General features: G+C 39.4%; 1 protein-coding gene across 2 annotated transcripts in view; it reads right to left on the bottom strand.

The window, feature by feature from the left end:
- The window catches only part of COBLL1 (cordon-bleu WH2 repeat protein like 1), a 145,146-nt gene extending 124,500 nt beyond the window's left edge, over positions 1-20,646 (bottom strand). Inside the window, exon 1 of one of the 2 annotated variants that reach the window (XM_030580688.1) lies at positions 20,538-20,646. The gene's annotated coding sequence lies outside the window, so the exon portion shown is untranslated. Of the gene's footprint in view, positions 1-19,935; positions 20,103-20,537 lie in introns of those variants that run through there. The other variant, XM_030580687.1, reaches the window with a different exon arrangement.
- Between the last annotated feature and the right edge of the window lie 566 nt (positions 20,647-21,212).

Raw genomic sequence — 21,212 nt, 5'->3', positions numbered from 1 at the left:
TGTGTTAATAACAGAGCAATATGTCAAACATTATACAATGTTTTAACACTTTGGAATTAATTTTGTAATAAATTAAGGCTTGATCCAGCAAAGCTTACTCATGTACTCAATTTTTCTCATGTACTGATTCACATGGAACCAAGGGGACAACTATTGAGCTCATAGGGCCAGCCAATAGGAGCTAGGTACCAAAACACCTTTAATAATCTTGCCCTTCAGTTTTTTTATTTCCATAAAAACTATAAAAGGTTATAACTTCTTCCATACCCTTTATAAAGAAAGTACCTTATGCTGCTTTAGGGCTAGACTGTAGAGCTTTTTTACACTTTAGTGAGCTATTACTCATGTGAATAATCCCATCAAACAAAAAAAAAATACTTTTTCACACAACCTGTAATTAAACTCTGGAATTCAGTGCCACAGAAAGTTGTTGAGACCAAGAATTTAACATCATTCAAAAGGGATTGAATAATTATATGGATGTCAAGAATATCCAAAGTGGCCATAATTAATTATATCAGCAACTTTGGAAAGGATATTAAATCTCATGATTTAGGGTTTATATCACTCTTTAACTATTGGGATCAGGATAAAACCTAATGATAGGGGCAGAATATCCCATATCTGCCTACTTACTCTGAAGCATCTGGTACTGATCACTATCACAGGTTACCAACGAGATGGATCTTGGGTCTAATCCAATATTGTAATTACTATATTCCTATATAAAACTCCTTAGAGATTGTTTACCCTAGATGTAACAGGAAAATTTATCATCATGAGACTTACCCCAGAAATCTCACCATTCTGGAAAGAGGCTGGCAGATCCCTTCTAGCAAAGTTTTCCCCCCTGCTTGCAGCTTCCTTGTAGTAGAACCATACCTGCCACCCAAGGATGGTAGAAGTATCTCTGAAAACCCTACCACTTCAAGATAATATAGTGGCAGCTGTAGAAGTAACTAATCTCTGAACAGAAGAATTTATATGAAAACTTTCTACTTCTGATCCAATGTGTGGCAGACAGGAACATATTTGTGCATCACAAAGAAAGGAAAAGAAAGTACCATAAATATTACAAGCAACACTTGTCCCAGGAGCAATAGATCAGTGGTTTTTCCCATTAAACAAAAGGAAGTTTTGAAGGAAAAAAAAAATAAAACCACCATCTTCACAGATTATAACATAATCATATGACATTCTGTGTTTAATCAACATGGTATTATTCCTACGCATTACAAAACTAATGTAAGAAAACAAAAGAAATGCACCATGCCCCAATTAAATGCCCAGGTTAATGGTATTTCTAAATATAAATACAAATACAGCAGCAGTTTTCTGATGGAAGTGAACAACATCTTTACTGCACTAACATTTACAATTTACTGAGATTGTCCTGAAATTGTATCATCTGTAAACACACAGTGCCTTCCATTGACCTCAATGGGACCAAGATTTCACATACATAGCTTAATCCTCATATGCAAGTGGTACCCACAGACAGGCCTTAAGAAATCTACTCACTTGGCCTCTGAGTGAGTAGCAATTTTATGTGAATATGAGCAAGGCAACTAGGACCAAGGAGTTGTGAACTTAAAGAAGCTTTGGGGCTGTGACACCACATGTTTTTCACCTTAGCACTCATCTAGTAGGTGGTCAGGCAAATTTTTCAAACCCCTAAGACTACACAAAGAGAAATATATACAACTCTAATTTATATTATTGCACATGATGAAGCTTCAGCAGTTGCATTATAAGTCACTATTTCCAAAGCTTTATAACTGTGCAATAAAAAATTTGTTCTGGATTGAGTCCTGGCAAGCAAGGCCTTTTTAAAGTTATCTTTCAAACTGATTTGTTGGCTGTTTTTAAACTCTGGAGATGGAGAGCCAGGAATTGTTTGTTTGGTGGGTGGAAGTAGGCAGGAAAAAATGTGAGCAGTGTCTTTCAAAAAAAAAAACTGAAGAACCACTAACACACTAGTAAGAGAATAGAGTACTTGTTTTCGCACCATGGTGATTTTTTAGGTGTAGTCAATATTCATATTGCTAAAATAATCACTGTATATTTTTTAAATTTGTAATGAACATTTGTGAGTCATTGCACTTATTTTTTTATTTCATTCCAAATTCCTGGGCAGGAAGGCTTTACAGGGAGCCTATTTTGGGAGGAAGACTGGAATATGACATGGAAATATTTGGGGATTGGAAAATGGAGAAGAATCATAGAAGGCTCCACAGAACACAGGGCAGAGGGGTTCCAGAATGGTCAGATAATCATCACTAGCGATAAGAATCTTAGAAGGAATAACCTAAGTATCAACCCCATTATACATAAAGGAGTATAGTATGTAAAATAGAAACTTTCATGTGTCTTCACCAGAAAAAGAAGTGTATAGATTGGTTAGAAGTGAGTGACCAAAATGTGTCATTTTTTAAGCTTCTACCTTAATCATAACCAGAAAAATGCACTGAACTTGTATTACAGTAGGGCAAACAATGTGTCTACTGGAAAGGATACATTATTACAAATCCTCTATTATTGTCCAATGGCTAATAGCAAAGAAAGTTTCTGATACTTATTTATGCTATTTGAAAGCGGCAGAAGTGTTAAGTGAATGGAAATAAAACATATTGATCACCAGTTCTCTGTGGCAGAAAACTACATTTCAGAAGGCGGGAAAGAGTAAAAGAATTTAGTCTGCAGGAAGGAATAGTTCTGAAGGGTAAGAAGCACAGAAGAAGGGAGAGAATTTACAGTGAGACTGGGCTGAAGGAGGAAATAAGATCTGGTGATGTGAGAATTGCTGGGAAGGAGGGAGTTCTTGTTACATATGCCAATTATTTTTACAAAAAACTGTCAACATGGCAAGGCAGAGCTGGATGCAGAAGATATCTCAGAAGAGAGTTTAATGACTACATAAAAAATACAAGACAGACGATCAGGGAAGAAGAATACACATGAAGATAGGAACCACTATATTGAATCAAACCTGTGATCCATTTAGACCAACATCCTGTCTCCAAGAGTGAGCAGCACCAAATGTTTCAGAACATGCAAAAAGCCCTATAGTAAGTAGATGTGGGATAATCTGCCCTCTATGAAAGTCTCATTCTAATTTATATTAGCTAGAAGTTACCAAACCCTAAAGCGTGATGTTTTATATTCCTTCTAAAGTTGTTCGCATTATCTGCTGTAACACTGGAATACAGCAAATACAGAGAAGTCTTCCAGAAGAGGAGAGGAGAGGAGAGTTGAGGAAAAAAGGAAGTAGACCTAAAATCATAGAAGTCAACATAATCACAGGGCTTCCTCCAAAGACTGGGAGCAGCATAAGAACAGGAATGAGGTAGAAGTTACTAGGGGAAGGAAGCCAAGGATGGAATTAGTGGGGCAGCAAAGTAGAGTCATTGGAGAGAGTGTCAAAACGGGAATCAGGTAGGGACGTGTCAATTGCAGGGTGCAATCCAGACCAGTGAGAGGTTGTGTCACTGCCTGCCCTGTAACCCTACCTGCCTCACAATATTTTCCTGTCATAGCTCCCAAACTGGTCCACTCACAAACAGTATAACAGCATGCATGTTACACCCTGGGTGTTTGTGTATAGCTATAGCCTTTGCCCAGCAGCTTTAACCCCAGCAGCCTTTCAACAACAGTCCAGTCACACACTAGCCATGGTTACTACTTGCAGGGTACCCCAACAAACTCCCAATTCTGAGTTTTCCATAAAATGTATGTTCTGCACTGTCCAGCTCTCACCTGGGCAGTTCAGATATGGGAGGTCCTCGTTCCCCATAAGGGGCAATATTCAACATTTTGCAACTTTAATTGGAGTTACCAACCAGTTCAGTTAAAACACAATACTGGGTAACTTTATATTAAAAATAAGATAAGTTTATTTAACTAAAAAGAGATAGATTTTAAGCAAGTACAAGTATAAGGTATTAAAGTCAGAAATGATGACCAGAGAAATAAAATACTTTCCAGTAGCTAAAACTTGACAAGTGAGACTTGGTTCAAGGTCAAAGCCTTACCACAGATTCCCAACAACATTGCTGACCAAACTGTCAGGTCAGTAACCCTCTCAAAGTCAAAGGGCTGGTTCCTTTATCTTCTTAGGTGAAGGGGGGGGCGGAGGGCTTGGGGTGTTTCCCCTTTATAGTCCAGTCACCCTTTGAAGTGGATTCTTCAGAGGATTACCTCTCAAAGCAAAGTTTATTCAAACAGTAAAGAAGGTGACATGGAGTCCGGCGGTTAAGGTGGCTCCATAGGCTTTCCTCTCCCCTGTGTGTGCTGAAACAGACATCTGTCTTGTCTCCTGCTATTCCCCCCCCCCCCCCGATGCCTCAAGTGCCCTTTTTACTACTCACAGGTAAACTGAGGTAAGCATACATTCCTTTGTTTAGGATAGACCTGTTTAACAACTTTTGCCTAGTCAGGGATGTGTGGGTTTGAATGTGTGCTAACATCCTACAAGGGGAAGTCATAACTTTACATGTAACCTTGCTACATATGTTTCCCCATGATGATGTTGACCAGCAAGTTAGTTTTCAAATGATACCTCACAAGACATATTTTGTACAAAGATTATTACAATGATGTGAATACAGGGGATGAAAGACCATGAGTCAGAGAGACCCGCAGAGAATTAAGAAATGTTGACAGAATCCACAGAAGCAAGGACAGGGGAGAGAGAGAGAAAGTGGGGAGCAATCTAGTACTGATCAGAGTGAGAATACAGGGATCATGTTCAAGACAGAACTGAACTGTATTTGGTGAAGATCACATCAAATTCATTAATACAACAGCCAGTCGAATGCTAGTGATCCCACAAGGATGTTAGAGAAAGGCACTGACGGGTGGCAGGATATTGGCATGAACACTGAAGTTTCTCTACATGTGAGGAGGGATTGAGTCAAGTTGTTGAGTCAAAGAATCAGCATTGCAGTGGTACAGCTTGCACCCATATTAATGCTTAGCACTTTAGGTACTTTCTGAAATTATCTTAAATAAATTGTCACCTATGAAACACAGCTGTTACAACTCTTCCTCTTGTTTTTCTCACTGCATGGAACAACAGTCAGGTTAACCCATCCAAGCACACAGTTGCTGCTCTCTGCTCCTGATGCCATTCTGGCTTGGTTTTAAATTCATGTGGCCTCACATCACTGAGATCTGAAGATGGTAGTACCTTTCTTAAAAATTAACTTGGTGTTTGTACACATTTTCTTTTTCTTCTTCAAATGAATGTAATGATCAAGAAAGGCAATACACCAACTGATCTGGAGACCAAATTCCTCTATTTACCTACATGACAAGTACAGTCTGGACACCTGCAATGCAAGCTTCCTTTTACTGCTTTGCTACCATATACCACCTCACCAGTGTATTTTATTTCTGTTTTCATAATCCCTAACACCGAATGCGAACAAGCCTTTGGCCCCACTTTCAGACACAGAGGCACTAATATTACTTATCAATAGATACAATAAATTTGATATTGCCCCCACAAGGCACAAGGGAATGAATCACATCAAGCTTTGGAAAGGGCTGGTCATTTAGATTTCTCCCCCAAAAGAGCCTGTTGTCATGGTTAAGTGCTCTAATGGGAAGGGGAACAAAGGGTTTAATACTACCTATTAGGGTGACCAGATGTCCTCATATTATAGGGACTGTCCTGATTTGGGGGGCTTTTTCTTATATAGGCACCTATTACCTCCCACCCTGTCCCGATTTTTTACACTTGCTATCTGGTCACCCTACCACCTGTAATAATAATAAAGAAAACCTAAATACAGATGCACCTCCATTTCAGATACCTAAAAGATACCTCAGGTGTCCAACTTTATTTCATAACATGTAGTTACCTGCAGGTCAGTGTTCTCACTCTTTCAGACTGTTCATACTACATCTAAAACTCAAAAGTACTTGTCAAACAACATTTGTAGTGTTAATCAGTGCATCTTAGAGTTATCATGAAGTTTAGGTTTTGTTTTTTTAAACCGAGACATACCACATTTTGAGAACTGCTGCTTTAGGTCATTCATATTACAAGGAACAATTGCGAGAGATGCTTGTGTATTCCCACAGCAATGTATTCCCTCGGATGGTGAAATATAAACACACATACACTTGCACAGGGATTAAAGGAAGGAACTGGGAGTTGGGAAATCTAGAACACAATGTCTAAAGACCTGATTCTCAATTTATACTAAGGCCCCTTTCCAGTGCTGTTAGCACTGTCTAAAGGCTGCTTTACGCTGCCCAAGTGGTACAAAGGGGACTATATATCAATGACAGAATAAAGCATTAAGGCCGAAAGAAGCCTACTGGGTCAGACCAAAGGCCCATCTAGTTCAGTATCCTGTTTTCTGACAGTGGCCAGTGCCAAGTGTCCCAGAGGGAATGATCAGAACAGGAAATCATTAAGTGATCCATTCCTTGTCGTTCATTCCCAGCTTCTGGCGAACAGAGGCTAGGGACACCATCCCTGCTAATAGCCATTGATGGACCTATCCTCCATGAATTTACTTAGTTCTTTTTTGAACCCTTTTATAGTCTTGGCCTTCAAAACATTCTCTGGCAAGGAGTTCCACAGCTTGACTGTGCGTTGTGTGAAGAAATACTTTCTTTTATTTGTTTTAAATCTGCTGCCTATTAATTTCATTTGGTGACCTCTGGTTCTTGTGTTACAAGAATTAGTAAACAATACTTCCTTATTTACTTTCTTCACACCAGTCATGATTTTATAGGCCTCAATCATCTCTCTCCTTAGCTGTCTCTTTTCCAAGGTGAAAAGTCCCAGTCTCGTTAATCTCTCCTCACATGGCAGCTGTTCCATACCCTTAATCATTTTTGCTGCCCTTTTCTGAACTTTTTCCAATTCCAATATATATATTTTTGAGATGGGGCAACCACATCTGCACACAGAATTTAAGATGTGGGTGTACCATGGATTTATATAGAAACAACATGATATTTTCCGTCCTGTTATCTATCACTTTCATAATTATTTTCAGCATTCTATTCCTTTTTTGACTGCCGCTGCACACTGAGCGGATGTTTTCAGAGAACTATCCACAATGACTCCAAGATCTCTTTCTTGAGTGGTAACAGCTAATTTACACCCCATCATTTCATATGTATAGATGGGATTATGGTTTTCCAATGTGCATTACTTTGCATTTATCAACATTAAATTTCATCTGCTATTTTGTTGCCCAGTCACACAGTTTTGAGAGATCCTTTTGCAGCTCTTCACAGTCTGCCTGGGTCTTAACTATCTTCAGTAATTTTGTATCATCTGCAAATTTTGCTGCCTCACTGTTTACCCCTTTTTCCAGATCATTTATGAATATGTTGATTAGGACTGGTCCCAGAACAGGCCCCTGAGGGACACCACTATTTACCTCTCTCATTCCATTTATACCCTACCCTTTGTTTCCTATCTTGTAACCTGTTACCAATTCACCAGAGCACCTTCCCTCTTAGCCCATGGCAGCTTACTTGGCATAAGAGCCTTTGGTTAGGGACCTTGTCAAAGGCTCTCTGAAAATCTAAGTACACTACATCCACTGGATCCCCTTGTTCCACATGCTTGTTGACCCCCTCAAAGAATTCTAGTCAATTGGTGAGGCATGATTTCCCTTTACTAAAACCAAATGGACTCTTCCTCAAATTATGTTACCTATATGCCTGACAATATTGTTCTTTATTATAGTTTCAACCAGTTTGCCCGATACTGAATCAGGCTGACAGGCCTGTAATTGCTAGGATCACTTCTGGAGCCCTTTTTAAAAATTGGCATCACATTAGCTATCCTCCAGTCATCTGGTAGAGACGCTGATTTAAATGACACATTATAGACTACAGTTAGTAGTGCTGCAATTTCACATTTGGGTTCCTTCAGAACTCTTGGGTGAATACCATCTGGGCCTGGTGACTTATTGCTGTTTAAATGTTCCAAAGGTTCACCAGTTGTCTTAAAAATGTAAGAATCAAAAAGGGTGATTCAGAAGGATAAAATTGAAACTGCAACATGAAGAAAACTACACTATTCAAATTTCTAATAATGTTCGTTTAAGATGCAATTTGTTTGGAACATAAAGAAACGTGATACTCAATGGGAAAGATGCAGAGCAAAGAATAGAAACTGTACAGCCACTGGCATTTGAAAGAATTTAAGATCATGACTTATGCACAAAGTGAGCATTGTTTACTCTGCTCTGGGGGTTGTACAAAGATGTCTTTTTTTAATAAGATTGAGCCATATTTTCCATACCAACACAAAAATTATATTTCCAGAACTGAGGTGGAAAATGAACAATCTTCTCCACATATTTCCTTGGATACTGAATACATTTATTAAAAAAAGCTGTCTCCTCTGCAAACCATTAGTGAATGTTAAAAACTAGCACAGCAAGTTCTTTATCATAGCATGAGTTTGACTTCTAGCTAAAAATATCCATGTGGGGCTCCCTATACCAGTGAAAGAAAACAGAGCAAACAACTCCCATCTTGCTGAACAGCTGACATGTATTTTAACTCCCTGGCAACATTTCCCAGATATATCAGGATTCTGTCCTTAATCTCAAAGAGCCCTTCTAGTCCATACAATAAAAAGACACAGTATAAACTGCAGTATGTTTTTATATAAACATCTACATACACACACTGGGTCTCACTTGCTAGAAAACTACATCAGTTTTTTATCCAATTGAGTAACTTTCAATTCTATAATACCTCATGTTGCATTAACCATGTCACTCCCCTTCCCATACAGAATTTTTTTTTTTGTTAGGAAAAAAACATCATCTATATTAGAAAGGGATGGCCCATAATAATCCAAATTTTACTACAGAATATTTTATATCTATTTAAATCTCACTGAGCTGCAGGAACTTACTAGTCTACCTTCTGTACATAAGGTTAAATTTCAAACTGCAGGACTGCACCACGAGCGGGGATTCAACTTAAATTATTACAGCTTTTGAATATCCAGGGGACAGCTCAAGGCAATGTGTTCTTTAACACTCCACTGTTGCCTACTCTACAGCCAAAGAATTTCCTCATCATTGTACTAACACAAGATGTGGTCATAGAACTCTACACTTGAAATTTCAAAGCGGCAGCGCTTTGAAATGTGAGTGTAGTCAGAGCGCCAGCGCTGGGAGAGAGCTCTCCCAGCGCTGCACCTAAACCACATCCCTTACGGGTGTAGCTTGCAGCGCTGGGAGCCGTGCTCCCAGCGCTGCAGCACTGATTACACTGAGGCTTTACAGCGCTGTATCTTGCAGCGCTCAGGGGGGTGTTTTTTCACCCCCCTGAGCGCGAAAGTTACAGCGCTGTAAAGTGCCAGTGTAGCCATGGCCCCAGAGTCAACATTTAGGTTCCTCTTCCTACACTAATGCCTTGAAGTCAACTTGCAGATACCCAATGAGTTCTACAATAGTATACAGTCAGCAACACTTACAGTGAAGAGGGATGCCGACACTCAGAGAGCAGCAGCAATGTGAACATAAATCAGAACCCCAGGTCTGCAGTTAGAGAAGCTAGTAAAAGTTAGGAGAAAAATTATAAATGGAGAAAAAGTGTGCAATTAAATCTACTTTAACTTACAGGTACTTATAAAACAGATTCACAGATTCTAAGGCCAGAAGAGACCATTGTGATCACCTAGTCTGACCTCCCCCCCGCCCCCGGGTATAACATAGGCCAGAGAACTTCCCCAAAATAATTCCTAGCGCATATCTTTTAGAAAAATATCCAACCTTGATTTTAAAAGGTCAGTGATGGAAAATTCAGCACTGTTCCAATGGTTAATACTCTCACCATTAAAAATTTACAGTGTTTTCAGTCTGAATTTGTCCAGCTCAAACTAACAGCCACTGGATTGTGTTATAACCTTTCTGTGCTAGACTGAAGAACTCATTACTAAATATTTGATTCCTCATGTAGGTACTTATAGACTAATCAAGTCACCCCTTAACCTTCTCTTTGTTAAGATAAATAAGCTCAAGGAACCAAATCACTATAAGACATGTTTTCTAATTCTTTAATCATTCTTACAGCTCTTCTCTGAATCTTCTCCCATTTACCAACATCCTTCTTGAATTGTGGGCACCAGAACTGGACAGTATTCCAGCAGCAGTTGCACCAGTGCCAAATACAGAGGTAAAATAACCTCTCTACTCCTCCTCAAGATTCTATAGTTTATATATCCCAAGATCTCATTAGCTCTTTTGGCCACAGCATCAAAACTGGAAGCTCTTGTTCAACTGATTATCCACCACAACCCAGTCTTTGTCAGAGTCACTGCTTCCCAGGATAGAGCCCCTCACCCAGTAAGTATGGCCTACATTCTTTGTTCCCAGGTGTATACATTTAGATGTATTATAAATACAGGTTTTTTTCATCCTGTTTTATCAAGTGACTCTCTTCCTTTCATTCACTCACTGAACAGTTATGTTGATTCATCATAATAATCAGTTAGTTTAGATGAACAAGCCATCTCTTATTCCCCACCACCGCCACCACATCCGTCCCCATCCATCCATCCCTCCCAGACTGTCTCCGTCTTTACATCCTGAATAATCAGGGGCCTGCTGTCTCATTGATTTGTGTATGTAATTGCCATTACAATAATGGCAGCTTATATACACACAAAACCAGGGAAGAACAATTATCCTCAACTAACAGTGGATTTAGAAACTTTCTTCCCCCCACTTTCATGTAAGCCAGTAGCAATATTTGACTTCATGGAGGGAAGATTTCTCTAACTTATGAAATTCATGTCCCTCTTTAAATATTGCTAAAGTAGATCTGTTAGAATTTACTTTTATTTCCAGCTCAAAAAATACTTAATTCATTTGCTCTTCAGATGACAGATAAGCCTATTCCAGAGGAAACTGAAATCCCTGGGTTCTGCTACAAGAGGTTTCTCCTTTTCTCTCCTTCCAGTTGACACACTTTTGCAAGTTACTCAGCATGAACCCTGATTTCTAAGTGTTTCCCATTTGAACTGCTGTCTTTGCATATAGACGAAAGCATCCCAATCTTTGGGATGATAATACACAGTTATTCATTTCCTATATAACAGAAGCTAATAAAAATATATTTTTTAATAAAATCATAAACACCTCCACTCTTGCATGGCTTTTCTCTTCAATGTATCTGACATACTATTCATCAACTCCTTATACTTTCATACTGGCCCTTATTTTTGCTTTTGACAGGATACCATCCACCTTGGACAAAGATTTGAAATGGCCCTGCCTACCTTTCTTTATTTACACATTATCCTCCGACACATTTTGTTACCCTACTATCCACTTTTCCTAAGCCCCTGAAGTTTCCTTGATCTCGTTCCCACAGCAACACTCTCCGATAGTGAAGGGCTGTAACATCACCACTGAAGACTTTACAAACACACAGTGATTTCTGACCTGACAAGTTTTACTGGGAATCAAACCAACTCTGAAATGGAGCAGTTTAGAGCAACATACAATTGTGTCAGACAATTATTTGATGCTGTTTCAGCTGAAACAGATCCGATATAAAGCACCATATATGGCAGCTATCTAAAAAGTGCTGGTTATAACACTGGTCTACAATTTTTGAGAAGTCATCTGCTTCCGAGATAAAATGTGATATTTATTATGTATTTTGATGTGCTGAATTCAAATATGACAATTAAAACAATTGATTGGCTACTGTTTCTAAGATATTTAAGTTTTTACATTTTATGTCTATGTATATTGTGTAGATAGTAGAGTTTTAATCATAAATTGTAAGCCTAGGTCTTTTCACGTGTTTATGGTTGCTTTACATGATAATATTTCACCTGTCCTGTTTATGCAACACTTTAAAAATCAGCAAAAGGGTTATATAAATAAAATGTATTATGAAACAAAAGGCAAAAAACTATTATGCACATAGTTTAGTCCTATTCAGTGTCTACTCGGTGCTTCTTGGCTTATCTCTTGTATTCATTAAATGGAGCATCTCTTGTCACTGTCCAGCAATAGTCTGCAAGCATTGATGGGCTCCATTTGCCCTGATAGCCTGCCAGGAGATTCCACTGCTGTAGTCTGGAGCCCAACAGCTCTGCCTTACTCTTGGGTAGTTCCAAATCCCTGACAAGGTCATTCAGTTCACCTTGTATTATAAGGTGTGGTTCAGAGGAGGAGGATGGGAGAAATTGTGAGTCCTGTGACATTGATGGTTCAGGACCAGAAGTTTCATCCTCATCCTCTTCCTCTTCCTCCTCTGACTCAAGTGAGAATGATTCTGGTGCATCAGGAACCGGCAGGCCTTCTCCGTGGGGTACTGGGCGTATAGCTGATTGAATGTTTGGATAATGCACAGTCCACTTTTTCTTCTTTGACACATCTCTCCCAACTGGAGGCACCATGCAGAAGTAACAATTGCTGGGATGATCTGTTGGGTCTCTCCAAATCATTGGCACTGCAAAAGGCATAGATTTCCTTTTCCTGTTCAACCACTGGCCAAGATTTGTTGCACAAGTGTTGCCGCATATGCGTGGGGCCCACCTCTTGTCCTGATCTCCAATTTTGCAGCCAAAAGAAAGGTGATAGGCTTTCTTAACCATAGTGGTTATACTGCGCTTTTGTGATGCAAAAGTGACTTCACCACAAACATAGCAGAAGTTATCTGCACTGTTCACACAAGTCCGAGGCACTTTGGCTCAACAGAAATGTGTCCCTTTGCAAAATCAAACACTGACAAATAAGAGAGCACGACACTGTATGATTTCTAGAGCTGATATAGGGCAATTTGTTCAGCAGAGTGATGTAAGCTTTGTTATGGTTCCATCATCCATGACTTCTAGGAATAACATGATGCAATTCATAGCATGTATGATGCAATACCGCTTCAGATTGCATCATTCATTGTTTTGCTTAACAAGCAAGTACTGTCCAAACCCAGTCATAGATTTATTCATAGATCCAGTCAAAGATGTATTTTAGTCATTTCTGGTTTAAATTGAGATCCCTTCCCTTTATAACTCACTTATCCTCCGCCATTCCCAAGTCAAGGGTTGTAGATACTGACCCAATAGCATAACTTGAAAACTAGAGCCAATCAACAATTTTAAGCATCATTTTCGTTCTCAGTGACCCAGAATTAGTAAAGTTGGACTACATTTATTTCAGAAGCATTTTGGCTGTAGAGCAGTGTAATCAGCTCAACTGCCTGTATGGCAGGTAAGCACTGAACATTTAATAGTAAGCTAACATGGCTCTTTATAAGATCTAGATAGAAAACAGTCAATTTCATTAGTTACAAAATACGGGCGGGGGGGGAGAGGAAGGAACTTTCATAGTAAAGCTGTATAACACTGTTGCCAGTTTGATTTTTCTCCTTTTTTTGTTTGTTTTCTAAACATATTTTCTGTACTCCTTACAGTTGCATATATTTTTATCTTATCTAATACTTGACTGCTGATTAGGACCCCAGTGGACTTGTGTTTATTAATAATACTCCCAGGTGGACATTTGTTAAGAATTCATGCATGCATTTCACAAGGACTGGCAGCATCTGCCCAGAAGAGGACCAGAAATGAATTGCAGAGGTGCTCTGACTCTGGATTTAAGTGAATTGAAGGCATGTGCTTTCTCGTAACTAATTCTAGCTGGGACTACTAATTAGCATCATAAGCACTATGGACTTACTCTCTTTCAGCTATAAAAATATTCCTATATACACAGATTAAAATTTCACACTTATATCAGAAACTGTTATGGAAGTATGCATAACAACTTACAACAGATGGTTACTAAATAATTCCATGTAGAACTCCAGAAGAGATTCTGTTTGCTACATGTGACTAAAGTGAAAGCATTGCTCCTAGATTATCAGGAGGTACTAATGAATTTCATATTTCTTTCATAACTACCACCACAGGGAACTTGGTGTGAGATCCTCCCAAAGCCATTAATGGAATGTCATAATAGAGGATTCATAGATTGGATGTAAACCTTTAGAACTTTAGTTTAGGTATTATCTGACTGTTTCACAGCTATAATTTATTGGCTGAATGCTGCAAAATCTAATAGAATAAATTAATCTGATGGTAGTGTTTACAAAAGAACTACTATATAATTCAATTTTAAAACAACAGTTCATGTGCTTAACATAGCTGAATTTCATTTTCTAAATTGTTCTAAAAGATTTGTAAGGAAGATAATGGGTCCAATTCACTGAAGATACAAACAAGAACCTCCTCGCACACCCCAAAATCTGCATCACAATCCCCTCCCCCCACGTTGTGACCTGTATAAGCAATACATCAACCTCAATGCTCATGAAAATCAGGAGATTTCAAAGTCTGATGATTTTAAATCAATGATAAATTTTGGCTTCTGAGTTTTGAGCCTCTGGAGTATGTTTGAGTCAGGTTTCAAGCTTTCCTCTGCAACTATGAGGGATAGATACTTACTTCTTGTAAAAGGGAAAATGGAGTTTCACATAAAAATATAATGATTGGAGAGAACTGATTAAGAAATAAAACAAGATCTCTCTAGACTTGCAATAAAATTGTAAGAATCAGCAATCCTATATAGGCCACAACAGTAATCCCAATGATTGATGAAGCACAGAGACTGCTTAAAAGTCATAAAAGCTAGTCTTTTTTTTTTTTAAATAAAAAACTATCCGTTTTCTCACGATATAACTCCTAGTTGTCAAAGAGGCAGGGAAATGCAGAAAGGAATTTAAAAATGTGTTTAAAAGAACCTGGATTATTCTTCATTTTATCTATTTTTATACCAGTACAGATTCTCTAACCCAGAGGTCAGTAACCTTTCAGAAGTGGTGTGCCAAGTCTTCCTTTATTCACTTTAATTTAGTTTCACATGCCAGTAATACATTTTAATGTTTTTAGAAAGTCTCTTTCTATAAGTCTATAATATATAACTAAACTATTGTTGAATGTAAAGTAAATAAGGTTTTTAAAATGTTTAAGAAGCTTCATTTAAAATTAAATTAAAATGCAGAGCCCCCCGGACTGGTGGCCAGAACCTGGGCAGTGTGAGTGCCACTGAAAAATCAGCTCACATGCCACAGGTTGCCTACCCCTGCTCTAACCTGATTAAGACTATATAATAGCATTAAGACACATTGCCTAGGAAGCACCAGGTATTTCCCCTAATCAGCTCTATGCACAAACTTTTTTGTCTGGTTGGCTCTAGGCCTGCGTGGAGATGAAGTCTTTTCAAATACATTTCTGCTTTTACCTCCCTTATCGTCTTCCTCCAACGCATCACAACAGAATAATGCACTGAGATTTGTAATAGCAGCGACTAAAAATAGTGAACTCCCCTTATTCTTCTGATGTCAGCAGCAGCAGAGATGCTGAAGCAGTGTGCAGTTTCAGTAAGACAACTGCAAACACCACATACTTGGAAAATGGTTTTCAAACCCATAATGGCTAGATGCTGAACATTATTTTTAAATGGAAATTTAAATACTGCAGAAATTGATGGCTCAGCCCCCTCCCCTCTGTCTTTTTCTAAGCTATTTCTACCCCTCCAATAAAGAGAGAATTTTCCCTAGCATTGGCATAAATCTGCTTCTTGCTGTGGGATATTTTTATAGTGTTTTTGTTTGGAAAGCAACTGTGTCTGTATTCTGTCAAAAACCATTTTATCTTTAATTTAAAATTATGTAATAAACAGAACTGTTGATAGTACAAATTAATCCTATTTTGATCTTCCAAAGAAAAATAATCAGGTTAGCTATATACCTGTTTGCAAAATTGCCTCTAGAATCTACCAACATAGGCACAAAATCTAATTGCCTATCTACTACCATGGTAGATTATAAGAATGGACCAGCTAATATTTTACTCACATATATAGAAAATGTCAACTCGCTCAAGTACAGTATTGGTGTAATGCATACTGCAGCTCACAAGGGTCAAGAATCTTTTTTCTGAAGCTAGAAACCTCTAAACATTCTTATCTGTTCTGAATTCAACCCCAGCCAAAGAAAAATTGGCCAAATTTACCCCCTTTTTTCCCCATAGCTACCAGAAAAGGGGTTCATCTGCAGTAGTTTCTTTCAAATGATTAAATTTTCCCTCAATAAGTACAGTTAACCTTTGGAAAATAATCATGAGAAACTTCCCCCAAAGCCTATCACAGCGTAACAGATGGTAAAAATTCCAAAGAACAAAGTCATGTAAATACATCACTGAAGACCATTACACCAGTGCTAAACCATATAGAAGTTTCCAGCCTAAACAAACCATTAATACCTTTTATCAATTTTCTAGGGTTAAGCGGTTCAAAAGGTATCAGATTTAAAATTTAGCACAAATTAATTCATTTATCAATAAATATGGCCAGCAATTTCTTTAGAGACTGTTTAAAAATGCATTTTATCACCAACAACTGCTTGCTAACTAACCAGGGCTTAGCACCATTGTGTCTGTAAGTCCAACTGACTGTATGAGTAAGACAAAGACATAAGGCTGTTACTCAATAATTCGATAACTGAGTCAAAGGAAATCACTATTTCAAATCCTGTCCTTTCTAGATTACACAATCTTTCCAACAACTTCATTCACATGGAGGACTAGGAATTGTTTTGGTGTACAAAAGCATTTCACTGGATCCTTCTGTTCAGAAGTTAACTTTTTAACCCTTTTATTTCTTAAACCATTATCAAGCCAGCGTTTGGTGGCTAGCAACCAGCACAATTATAGACCAACATGAATAGCAACAGATGGGACAAGAAGCATAAACTAATTTAATAACTTAGACGTTTGAGTAATATAACATACTTGAAAAATTGAAGGCATTTGAAAAAAGTAATTTAAAAAAGGGGCACCAAGTCATTTGAACCCATGTACAGGAGGGCATAATTATTGTATAAAAGTATCTTAGCTTTTATATTCTGCTTCCTCTACTTGCACAGAACTCTCAGAATCATTGGAGAACCAGGCATATAGAGAGAAGAGTAATAGAATTAAGATCCACCATATTGATGCAATTAAAAAAACAAACAGCTATTTTTTTCAACTCTATGTGAAACAAAGAATGAAAATCAAGTTTTCCAAACATAAAAAGGGACAACTGATATTCCCAATTCTAAAAGTGATATTTTAGACAACAGAAAGCACATAAAATACTAAGTCTCATCATGCATTTTTTGGTATAAAATGAGAGAGAGAGAGGATTCTAAAATTTAAATAGAAATATAAATTCTGGTTGGTAGAAGTATTTCTATGATATAAGCAGGGATTTACACTTTTTATCTAAGACCTGATTCTGCGGTCCTTATTTGAGAAAATTACGGGTTAAGATGGACCAGTGTGTGATTTTAGTAGCTGGACAGTCAGAAATGCTACATTAAAAGAGTAACTATACAAACAGACATTTGCTTGAAACTCAATGTTTTGGTCAGCAAACAGATCATCTTCAGGAAATAATTAAAACTACTAATAGATTGACCTAGCTGTAATGAGCTAGGAAGAAACAATGACAACACTAATTTTCAAAGCTATGGTTATTTCAAGTTGTTAAGTTGCCTGTAAATATGCCCACAGGGCTAAACAGAGTAAGTTTTATTAGCTGCACTTTTTAAAAAAATGAAATGCACTTGCTGATAGATGTTTTAAGAGGTATTAAAGAAACAAGCTATTTTACTGATTTACAGCAAAAATATAGCAGCCAGAAGTCAAGTCATAATTCATCAAAAGCAATACGACATGCTTCAGGCCCAAGGAAACGGTAAGAACAGCTGAAATGGTATCATATAGCCATTCAAACTTAAAAAAAAAATCAAATAAGCATGAACAAGGAACTTAAAGATTTCAAAAGTACAGTTATAATGCAATATTTGCATGTTCTCACATTACTATTACGTGCTTGCTCTTTTGCTGCAGCAACGAAAACTTGATTTGCATGCCTTAAGTCTTATAAACATGAGAAATAACCCTCTCTTGTTCTACCTCTATGAACTATTTACCCCTCTTTTAAATATCAGTTCTTAATGACTTAATAATAATAAGAACAGACTTTCTACAAGGCCATAATTTTATACCTGTTCCCAAAAGATTCATATATAAGATGGATATATTGGACTTGAAACAGATCCATCTATAAATCCAATTTTATTTTCTTCTGAGGTCCCTTCCTACCCTGATATTCCATGATTCTGCTAATCTAATAATCATAAATCAAATAATTATATTTCCATTTATAGTCTCGCATTCCAGAAAGTGTTTATGTTAATACATAAGTGTGTTCACTTATAAAAACTGGGAATTAAATTGTATTACTTTGGAATATATGGCTTGATTATCAATGGTGTTGAACACTTGCAGTCCCTAACCAAGAGTATGGTTGTTATGGGCATTCAGGCCAATGATCCTCCCCTTATTGCCATTTCATATATCAGATTCCTCTTGGCTCCCCAATTCCCCAAAACAGAGGAAAAGTAATTTTATGACAGCAGTCGTGTCCTGTAAATGGCACATTACTGTATTTTCTTCCTCAATGATCAATCTCTCGTTTATATTCCAGATTTTGTTTCTGTTGAAACAAACGTATACACTACTTCCATCTACATAGTAAAGCATTACTACACTGGCCACTCAAAATTTTAATGAAGAAAACCTCATTAACTATCATGGATTTAACTATAAAGGTAAGAAAGGAAGATAAGCAAAAAGACAGAATTACCACAATGTTACAGCATTAGAAATGACACAGAACTGAAAATGCCTACAACTAAAATAACTGGTCTGCACCAATGGATTTCATATCAGCAATATCAAGAAGATAAAAAGCAGATTTTCTTACCTGTGAAACTAAAAGGATTTTAGATTGTTAAAACAGACAATTTTAAAAACTGGTTTGTTTTCTCATACTGAAGGTTTCTGTCCACTTCGTGCATTTCACATTGGACAATTAACAAAGACCTGAACAATTAGCTTCTCTTTTCCCAATATTCAGTTAATTTCCTGGCCCTCATATATTAGCACATTGCAGCAACACTTGGGCTGCAGAGTACTAAGGAATATTTCTTCTAGGTAGTTAAACATTTGTTAGATAGCACCAGTAACTAGAGTTTTAGGGTCCTGAGAATTTTCTAGTCTGTTGCCAACATTTACATAGACAGTGATATGAATAAGCAGGTACTGACTTGCTTCTAAAGAAATTCCTTTCATAACATTCTAGAAGAAAATTACAGCTACACCCATTAAATAATCCCAATATGAATTCCAAGTATCTTGTGGCACCTTAGAGACTAAAACTGCCACAAGGACTCCTCATTGTTTTTGCTAACAGACTAACCCAGCTACCTGTCTCCAGATAGCTTGTTTTTCTTAACACCTAATATAAAGACACATGCTTTTGTTATCTAGCTATTTGAATAAAATATTCTTTACATCAAAGACAGAATAACTTGTTTCACGGCAAGAGAAAAGTTATTTGATTCTTTTGGTCACGCACGGTTCCTAGTTTTGACAAGGTGAATGCCTGTGTTCATCTCCATTTAATCTCATCGTCCAAACTGTTAGGGTTTGTTTGTTTGCAAAACTAACTTTTCCCCCACTTTGTTTTCACAAATGCTAACTATAATCAACATGTTTGTTTACATGACATTTCATCACATGAACTCTAGGTCGGGTTACAAACCATAAGAGCACTGGATAAAGAGAGACACCGAAGCAAGTTATAGCTGATGGACCCAATCACTACGAAATCTGCCAGCCAACCAGCGTTACCTGAAGTGTTTCTTTCAAGTCTGTTTCCCTTGCAAAATGGTTTGTGTTTAGAAAAGCATTTATTGCGTTTGATTCCAAAGTGATTCCACCAGTCAGATTAGTAACAATTGCAGCCCCTTTCAGCGACCCAGAGAGCTGCCTAGTCCCGAGGCGAAGCCACAATCCTTCCCAGGTATTACCTTGCAAAAGCTAAAGCTCCACAATGGCCCTTTGTTGAGCTGCACGTTGCTGAGGTGGTGGATGTGCCCTGTTCAAGGTGCTGTGTGCACCTACTCCTCCCCCCGCCCCTTGCAGTCAGCGGAACTTCCACTTTCCACTCCGCGCAGACCCGGATAACCTCGCCAAGGGGGTAAAGGCGAGCAACTGCCTGCAGCTCGGCAACAGCAAGGGAAAGCTCACGCGAGCCAGCAGCAGAGCACGGCGGTGCCTGCACACACTGGACTCGGGCTGCGGCCCTCACACGTGCCATGAGTTGCTGCGCTTACCCTGAGGGAGGCAGGGCTGCCGCTGCCCGCCAGACCCGACCGTCCACTCCCTTGGCTTGGCGCGCAGCGCTTGGCCGCCCAGGGCAGCTGACTCGGCTCCACGCCGGCCGGGCCGGGGCCGGACTCCAAGCTGGGGGGAAGGCGCGCTCGGCTGCTCTCCTCTCCCCGCCGGCACCTGTTTGCAAAGGGCTCCGGGAGACGTCGCGGCCCCGCAGCCCAGCGCCAGCGCCAGCCGTGCCCCGGGCGCGTGTATCCCCCCTCGGCTCCCCAGGCAGCGGGGCACGTTACAAACACACCTTGGAAAACTGCAGCGCGCGGAGCCGTCCCTGCTGCCGCCGCGGGCCGCTCTGGCTCGGGGTCGGGCTGAGCAGCGGCTTCCCTCCCAGCTGCTCCGAGGGTTCCCTGCTCCCAGCACAGCCCCAGTCCGCGCCGAGAGCCCGGCCAGCGCAGGCTTTCGCTCCTCGCCCCGCCGCGGGGAGGGGGAGGCGGGGGCAGGGCTGGCCTGGCCTTTCTTCGCGCTGGAATTTTCCTCTTTCTCCAGCTGGTACGGACTCCGCTTCCCCCGACCCACCACTAGGGCGTGCGGCAGCCCTACAGGTGGGGAGAGCCCAGGCGGGGCACAGCCAGTGAAGGGTTCGGCTGCCACCACCTGCCCGCGTATCCTGCTGGGGGGGGGGGGTGCAGTTCCCACAGAGGGAGCCCTAGGAGGCTGCTTTGGTGGGGGGTTATAGGCGAGGGGCCCCTCTCATCAGCCCCGTCTTCCCTCCGCACCAGCAGTCAGACCTAGTCTCTGTTAAAAATACACGTCCCTGCCTGCTCCGCGCAAGCTATAGGACTGAAGTGGGCAAGTCTGCTGCGTTCTCTCTCCGCGCTACAGCCCCCGAGCCCTTTGATCCTTTCAGGCTGCGCAAAATGAAAATTAGAGGGCTAGCAAAATTGAAACTGATTCGTCTGAAAGCACCTGGTGTTCT

The sequence above is a fragment of the Gopherus evgoodei genome, chromosome 11, assembly GCF_007399415.2.
Source record: "Gopherus evgoodei ecotype Sinaloan lineage chromosome 11, rGopEvg1_v1.p, whole genome shotgun sequence".
NCBI lineage: Eukaryota > Metazoa > Chordata > Testudines > Testudinidae > Gopherus > Gopherus evgoodei.
This window is presented reverse-complemented; position numbering and strand designations above follow the sequence as displayed.